We start from the raw sequence: 8,473 nt of genomic DNA on the forward strand, positions 1-8,473 counted from the left end.
TACTCCGAAAAATACCCGAATCACTCGGAACCTTTCCGATGTCCGAATATAGTCGTCCAATATATCGATCTTTACGTCTCGACCATTTCGAGACTCCTCGTCATGTCCCCGATCTCATCCGGGACTCCGAACTACCTTCGGTACATCAAAACACATAAACTCATAATATAACCGTCATCGAACTTTAAGCGTGCGGACCCTACGGGTTCGAGAACTATGTAGACATGACCGAGACACGTCTCCGGTGAATAACCAATAGCGAAACCTGGATGCTCATATTGGCTCTCACATATTCTACGAAGATCTTTATCGGTCAAACCACATAACAACATACGTTGTTCCCTTTGTCATCGGTATGTTACTTGCCCGAGATTCGATCGTCGGTATCTCAATACCTAGTTCAATCTCGTTACCGGCAAGTCTCTTTACTCGTTCCGTAATACATCATCCCGCAACTAACTCATTAGTTACAATGCTTGCAAGGCTTATAGTGATGTGCATTACTGAGTGGGCCCAGAGATACCTCTCCGACAATCGGAGTGACAAATCCTAATCTCGAAATACGCCAACCCAACAAGTACCTTCGGAGACACCCGTAGAGCACCTTTATAATCACCCAGTTACGTTGTGACGTTTGGTAGCACACAAAGTGTTCCTCCGGTAAACGGGAGTTGCATAATCTCATAGTCATAGGAACATGTATAAGTCATGAAGAAAGCAATAGCAGAATACTAAACGATCGTGTGCTAAGCTAACGGAATGGGCCAAGTCAATAACATTATTCTCCTAATGATGTGATCCTGTTAATTAAATGACAACTCATGTCTATGGCTAGGAAACATAACCATCTTTGATCAACGAGCTAGTCAAGTAGAGGCATACTAGTGACACTCTGTTTGTCTATGTATTCAAACAAGTATTATGTTTCCGGTTAATACAATTCTAGCATGAATAATAAACATTTATCATGAAATAAGGAAATAAATAATAACTTTATTATTGCCTCTAGGGCATATTTCCTTCAGTATCAAGTTGTAATTTTTGAGTTATAAGTAAATAGAAGTGTGATTATTTTCATTATTAGAGCATTGTCCCATGTGAGGAAAAAAAAGAGAAAGGCCAAATAAAAAATATAAGGCCCCAAAAAATGAGAGAAAAAGAGAGAAGGGACAATGTTACTATCCTTTTTGCCACACTTGTGCTTCAAAGTAGCACCATGATCTTCATGATAGAGAGCCTCTTATGTTGTCACTTTCATATACTAGTGGGAATTTTTCATTATAGAACTTGGCTTGTACTCCCTCTGTAAACTAATATAAGAGCGTTTAGATCACTATTTTAGTATTCTAAATGCTCCTATATTAGTTTACGGAGGGAGTATATTCCAACGATGGGCTTCCTCAAACACCCTAGGTCTTCATGAGCAAGCAAGTTGGATGCACACCCACTTAGTTTTATTTTTGAGCTTTCATAAACTTATAGCTCTAGTGCATCCGTTGCATGGCAATCCCTACTCACTCACATTGATATCTATTAATGGGCATCTCCATAGCCCGTTGATACGCCTAGTTGATGTGAGACTATCTCCTTCTTTTTGTCTTCTCCACAACCACCGTCTATTCCACCTATAGTGCTATGTCCATGGCTCACGCTCATGTATTGCGTGAAAGTTGAAAAGGTTTGAGAACATCAAAGTGAAACAATTGCTTGGCTTGTCATCGGGGTTGTGCATGATTGAAATATTTTGTGTGATGAAGATGGAGCTAGCATAGGCAGACTATATGATTTTGTAGGGATAAGCTTTCTTTTGCCATGTTATTTTGAGAAGACATAATTATTTTGTTAGTATGCTTGAAGTATCATTGTTTTTATGTCAATATTAAACTTTTGTTTTGAATCTTACGGATCTGAACATTCATGCCACAATAAAGAGAATTACATTGATAAATATGATAGGTAGCATTCCACATCAAAATTTCTGTTTTTATCATTTACCTACTCGAGGACGAGCAGGAATTAAGCTTGGGGATGCTTGATACGTCTCCAACGTATCTATAATTTTTGATTGTTCCATGCTATTATATTATCTGTTTTGGATGTTTTATATGCATTAATATGCTATTTTATATGATTTTTGGGACTAACCTATTAACCTAGAGCCCAGTGCCAGTGCCAGTTTCTGTTTTTTCCTTGTTTTAGAGTTTCACAGGAAAGGAATACCAAACGGAGTCCAAACGGAATAAAACTTTTGCCATGACTTTTCTTGGACTAGAAGACACCCAGGAGACTTAGAGTACAAGTCAGAGGAGCCGCGAGGTGGTCATAAGGGTGGAGGGCGCGCCCAGGGGGTGGGGCGCGCCCCCAACCTTGTGGGGCCCTCGTAGCTCTCCTGACCTAATTCTTTCGCCTATATATACTCTTATACCCCAAAAACATCTAGGGGAGCCACAAAACCACTTTTCCACTGCCGCAACCTTCTGTATCCGCGAGATCCCATCTTGGGGCCTTTTCCGGCATCCTGCCAGAGGGGAACCGATCACGGAGGGCTTCTACATCAACACCATTGCCTCTCCGATGATGCGTGAGTAGTTTACTTCAGACCTACGGGTCCATAGCTAGTAGCTAGATGGCTTCTTCTCTCTCTTTGATTCCCAATACAAAGTTCCCCTCAATGTTCTTGGAGATCTATTCGATGTAATACTATTTTGCGGTGTGTTTGCTGAGATCCGATGAATTGTGGATTTATGATCAAGTTTATTTTATGAATATTATTTGAATCTTCTCTGAATTCTTATATGTATGATTTGATATCTTTGCAAGTCTCTTCGAACTATCAATTTAGTTTGGCCAACTAGATTGGTTTTTCTTGCAATGGGAGAAGTGCTTAGCTTTGGGTTCAATCTTGCGGTGTCCTTTCCCACTGACAGTACGGGCAGCAAGGCACGTATTGTATTGTTGCCATCGAGGATAGCACATAAACTAGGGTTTAAGCTTCTGTCACTCTCGCAACCCATCATCTAATAACTACTCCACAATGCATTCCCTTAGGCCCAAATATTGTGAAGTGTCATGTAGTCGATGTTCACATGACACCACTAAGGGAATCACAACATACATACCATCAAAATATCGAACACATATCGAGTTCACATGACTACTTGCAACAAGATTTCTCTCGTGACCTCAAGAACAAAAGTAACTACTCACAAATGATAATCATGCTCAAGATCAGTGAGGTATTAAATAGAATAATGGATCTGAACATATAATCTTCCACCGAATAAACCAGATAGTAATCAACTACAAGATGTAATCAACACTACTAGTCACGCACAAGCACCAATCTATAGTTCCGGTACAAAGATTGAATACAAGAGATGAAGTAGCATTTGAGAGGAGATGGTGTTGTTGAAGATGTTGATGGAGATTTCCCTCCCCAAGATGGGAGAGTTGTTGGTCATGATGATGACGATGATTTCCCCCTCCGGGAGGGAAGTTACCTCGGCGGAATCGCTCCGCCGGGAGGCAAAAGTGGTCCTGCCCAAGTTCCGCCTTGAGACGGCGGCGCTTTGTCCCGAAAGCCCTCTCCTTATTTGTTCTAGGTCAAAATGACTTATATACGAGAAGAGGGGCACCGGAGGTGGGCCGAGGAGGGCACAACCCACCAGGGCACGCCTAGGCTCCCTGGCGCGCCCAGGTGGGTTGTGCCCACGTGGTGGGTCCCCTCTGGTACTTATTTTCTCCAATAATTCTTATATATTCCATAAAAAATCTCTGCGAAGTTTCATCTTATTTGGAGTTGTGCAGAATAGGTAGCCTGACGTAGCTTTATCTGGTCCAGAATTCCAGCTGCCGGTATTCTCCCTTTTTGTGTGAACCTTGCGTATTATGAGAGAAAAGGCAGTAGAATTACTCCAAAAGGCATTATCTATTTATATATAAAAAGTACTTGACGGGGTCACCAAAATAAAGATAATTATCTTGTAAAATCCTACAATAATTAGATATATCTGACCTTTAGTTAGATGACCCGACAAAGCACAACCATTAGATCTTCATAAACCAGGTGGGTCCATACGTGCAACGATGGCTTCACATTTAGTTTCAGAATCCCAAACTAACTCCAGGATGTTGGACCATCACCGCATAAAAACAAATACGCTTACAAGTTGGGCCATGACACGCATAATAGAGATTGTACAGGATGTTCCCAAACAAATAAAAACTACCATATCTCTTCATTTCTAAAAAAAACATGTCTACAAACAGGATGTGCCCAAACAAATCAAGACTACCATAACCCTTCGTTTATATATATATATATATATATATATATATATATAAAATAAAGCACGGATTGACTTTGTCGGGTTCACCGTCACAATACGCTTCTTCCCGTGAATTTACACTTTCAGTTTGAATCTAAAACATATACCCGAGGTGGTACTACCTTTTGCTATAGAAAGGTTTCGTTGCCTGCACGTACGTCACCGATCGATCTGGTTTCGTTTATCCATCACCGAGTTTAAAGGCCCAGCCCAACTAAGCCAGCGACCACACAGCCCACAAAACAAAAGGGTTAAAGGCCTGGGCAAGGCTAGAAAATTACTTTGGTACAGAATAGTCCCACCTTGCCCCCTTACATTAAATCCTCCCAATTTATATACGCTTTTTAGTTTTCTCGGTGTCAAGGAGCTGTCTCGGGAATTAAGGAGTGAAGCGTGCAAGGAATAATAAAGTCTCTGACTTCGAGAATAAGGAAGGAAGGGTTAAAGGAAGGAAAGCCAGATAGGAAGGCATAATCAAAGGAGCAACAATGAAATTGAAGGGAGGATTAAAGGAAGGAAAGCCAGATTAAAGGAAGGCATAATCACAGGAGGAACAATGATTGAAGGGAGAATTAAAGGAAGCAAAGCCGGATTAAAGGAAGGCCTAATCACAGGAGGAACAATGAAATTGGAAGGGCCCCTAGACGCACATTGAAGGTTGGCTGGGCTCTCCTGCTATGCTAGATGTACAGGGTTGGTTTCTTGTTCAAATTAAAACAAGCAGGACCTAACGCACCGAGCACACATTTGTCCCACGCATGAAGTCTTTTTAGAATTTCTAATACATACGGAGAGGGAGTAGTGCAGGTAGGTGATAATTAGTGCTCAGGAGTGACCAATCAAAAGCATGCTGAAACAAAACCTGAAAACTAACCCTTTTCATCTCACTAAGTGGAAATGCTCTGTTTTTGCCTTGAAGAAATCCACAACTGCTTCAATTCCAGCATTCTAACCTTCCCAAACTGAAATGCTGCTGCTACCCTGTTTTTTTTATCAAATTCTCTACCTGTGCCAGCGCCTATCTGAGCTCCTTGTACGGCAGAACCTGCAGAACAAGAACCTCATGAGCAAGAATCTGAAGAATACTGCTGAAAGAACAAGAACCTGAAGAAAGTCACAATTAAGGTGATACTGATGAAAGTGCATTTTACTGTGCTTTTGACATTATTATTTGAAGGAGCAAATGCTCAAATTGAAACAGATTATTTGGGTATGGTACTTTAATTCCAGATGATCAACAAATGTCATGTTTTGATTCATGGATCATGCATATATATCCTGCCATTCCAGCTCAAGTTAGACTAATGCAGCAAGACCATAAACATGTACTCCTGGTATACAGCGGAGCATACGGCATACAGCGGAGCAAGCTAATGCTGCTACACTGCTGAATTAAACATTCTTTGCCTAAGATGTCTATGCATTAATGTAATGCATGAAAGTCACTACAAACAAGCAAATACTCTTGTTTTCTGTAGTACTCATGTTATCAAGCAGAAAAGGAAAAGAAGAGAAAAGAAACAACATTCATGGGAGTGGGAGATGCTTCTGATAATCTGATGCCAAAAAGAAATGAAGAAAATAATGATGTCTTTGTACATACGGCCATAAACCCCAATGATAGAGCGAGCATGAACACTGAACAGGGAAAGCAAACGGTGCTCCGGCCTCCGGATCCAGTCAGAAAACGATCAAGGCATCACGTTCCCAAATCCTACCTCACCTGGTCATTATCAGTCCCTTTAATGTTCTGGATCAGGAGCAAGGTGTACTCCTCCCTGCCTTTTTGTTTGCCCTAATCCTACTCCCCTTTTTTGAAAGGGGTTTTTGTTTTGGAATTGGAATTCTTATCCGAATAAGCAGATCCTTCAGTATCACTGCCATTTCTGTAGCATTCCTTAATGGTAGTGTTCTTTTTTCCTTATTGTGTGATCTGAATAAGCACATTCCCAAAGCTATAAGATGCTTTAACTGAACATTTACAGACATCTGTTACTACTGGATAATCACCACATTACTACTACTGGTCACTACACTACATGGTCAGATTTGAGAAGAGAGCGAACTTTGGCTACATAAGATATTGTACATACCAATAGAAAGAAATGGCCCATGTGTCCATAGCAATAGAAAGAATTACTCTAGCACATTTGTACTTGCTGCAGAAATTATATGTTTGGTCACAACTACTCAGGGTATATAATCTCCTACTCCAAATAGCTATAAACAGATAGAATCAGTAGCAACTCCAAATTAAATGACCATAGTAATTAGGAACAATTTGCTGTAAATTTACTCCTGATATTAGGAGTACTGTAATTTACTCCTGACATTTTGCAAGATTACTACTGGTACATTTAAACAGAACAATTTGCTGAAAAAGGAGTACATCATGATGATGAACAAGTACTCCAGCAGTTAACAGGAACAAATCATTGCAGCAACACATGAATTAAACCATGTCACAAGTCCAGTGCTAGCTATCTGTGGCACCATAGAGAAGAGGAGGAACTCACCTAGGTGGTTGTAGTCGAGGTAGAAGCTCGTCGCCGCCGTCCCTGCACGGCGAGGAAGAAGCTGCAGCACCGAGAGAGCCACGTCTTTAACAGTAACAGTAACAATCTATTACCTGCAAGAAGAATGAAGAAAATCTCTTGGATTACAGTACACTCACATAGTTATTGCTGTGGCCAAGAATAAAATGTTTAAACACTGAATTTACTCCAAGAACTTAAACAACAATCTAGAATATTGAAGTACAGCAAGCAGCAGAGATATCATCCTCCCACACTTGTTCCTTTGTTCTTAAGAAGATAAACATCATCATAGTACTCGAATTACAGAAAAGTTCCAGAAATAATGACTGAAACTTGGAAGCTGGGCCACAATCAGGAGTAATTGTAGCAATGAGGAACTAGCGAAAATACTGCACTCCTAATTAACTCTGAACATGGATTGATTACTCATCGAGGAGACGCAGAACGCTGCGGCCAGAGAAGCAGCAATGAAAATGAGACGAAGAATGTTGGGCATCAATTACTCTTAGGAAGATTTGGAACCACCGCAGATTAAGTCGAGAAAGGGAAGCACCACGGATTAAGGCGAAATTACTCCATCTATCTGTCAGTGCACTCTCCGCCCGCCATGGAGGACATGCTCCTCCCCGCTAGCCGCCTTCGCCGCTACCGGATCCAGCACCGCCGCCAGATCAGCCAATTTGGACCCAAAAAATGAGCTTTTTTGGAGCCAGGCAGATGCGTCGGGGGCAGCGGCGGGCGAATGCGTAGGCGGAAGCGGCGCTCGACGGGCATATGCGACGGCAGCAGCGCTCGCTCTGCCGGGGCATGCGGCGTCGCGCCGGCACTGGGACGGCGGAGAAATTCGGGGGGTGCGGGCGGAATGGTGGATGCGAGTTGAGTGGGCGATGCGACGACGAGAACTGATGATTCTCTGGACTGCCGGTTGTGTTGTGTCCCAAAAACTTCCAGGTTTTTTTAGGGTAATTCCAGGTTTTTATTTGTTTGTAAATTTACCACTAGCGACAGATATTTCGGGACGGAGGGAGTATTATTTTTGGCCGCAGCGGCCCGGGCCAACGGGAAGGAATGAGGAGGCGGCGTAGAAGGGTTCGTCACCGGCGTGGCAGCACTCTCCGGTCGAAGTGGCGCTCGCTCCTCTGTGTGTTGTGTGTCTGTGAGACAACGCGAGGGGAATGAGAGGGTTCGAGGGGAGAGACGAGGGGAGTGGGGGATCGGCGGCATCGGCGGCGACTAGAGATAGTGAAGGGAACGGGAACAGAGACAATGTGTGCAGTTTGTGTCACAACGAAAGTGTATCTTTTTTCCGAGAGCGTGCGTGTTTGTGTAGTCCCAGTTGTTTGGCCCAAGCCCAAAAAGTTCATAAAATGTCCAAAAAAACATATGTTCAAAAAACATTTTTTTCAAAGAAATGTTAAAAATTTGTAAAAAGTTAACTCTTCCTTGGAAAGTATTTCAGTTTTATGCAAATGTTAACTTTTATTAAAAAAATAAAATTTTAATGTTTAACCTTATCGTCGATGTTTATGAAAACTGGATATAAAAAATGATGCACACCGGCAAATGAAGCAGGTTGTGCAAAAACCAGTCACAGAAAAATATATAAAA

The 8,473-nt window shown here is 41.9% G+C and overlaps 1 long non-coding RNA gene across 2 annotated transcripts; it reads right to left on the reverse strand.

The window, feature by feature from the left end:
• Nucleotides 1-3,200: 3,200 nt before the first annotated feature.
• On the reverse strand, nt 3,201-7,868 carry LOC120976850 (uncharacterized). Of its 2 annotated transcripts, XR_005773418.3 has the most exons (3): nt 6,845-7,811; nt 5,203-5,373; nt 3,201-3,878 (listed from the first exon to the last, which is right to left on the reverse strand). It is a non-coding gene; the product is annotated as an uncharacterized lncRNA (long non-coding RNA). The 2 variants fall into 2 exon arrangements; XR_005773417.3 differs by having other exon boundaries at nt 3,201-5,373; nt 6,845-7,868.
• Nucleotides 7,869-8,473: the final 605 nt, after the last annotated feature.

This window comes from Aegilops tauschii, chromosome 3, assembly GCF_002575655.3.
Source record: "Aegilops tauschii subsp. strangulata cultivar AL8/78 chromosome 3, Aet v6.0, whole genome shotgun sequence".
Taxonomy (NCBI): domain Eukaryota; kingdom Viridiplantae; phylum Streptophyta; class Magnoliopsida; order Poales; family Poaceae; genus Aegilops; species Aegilops tauschii.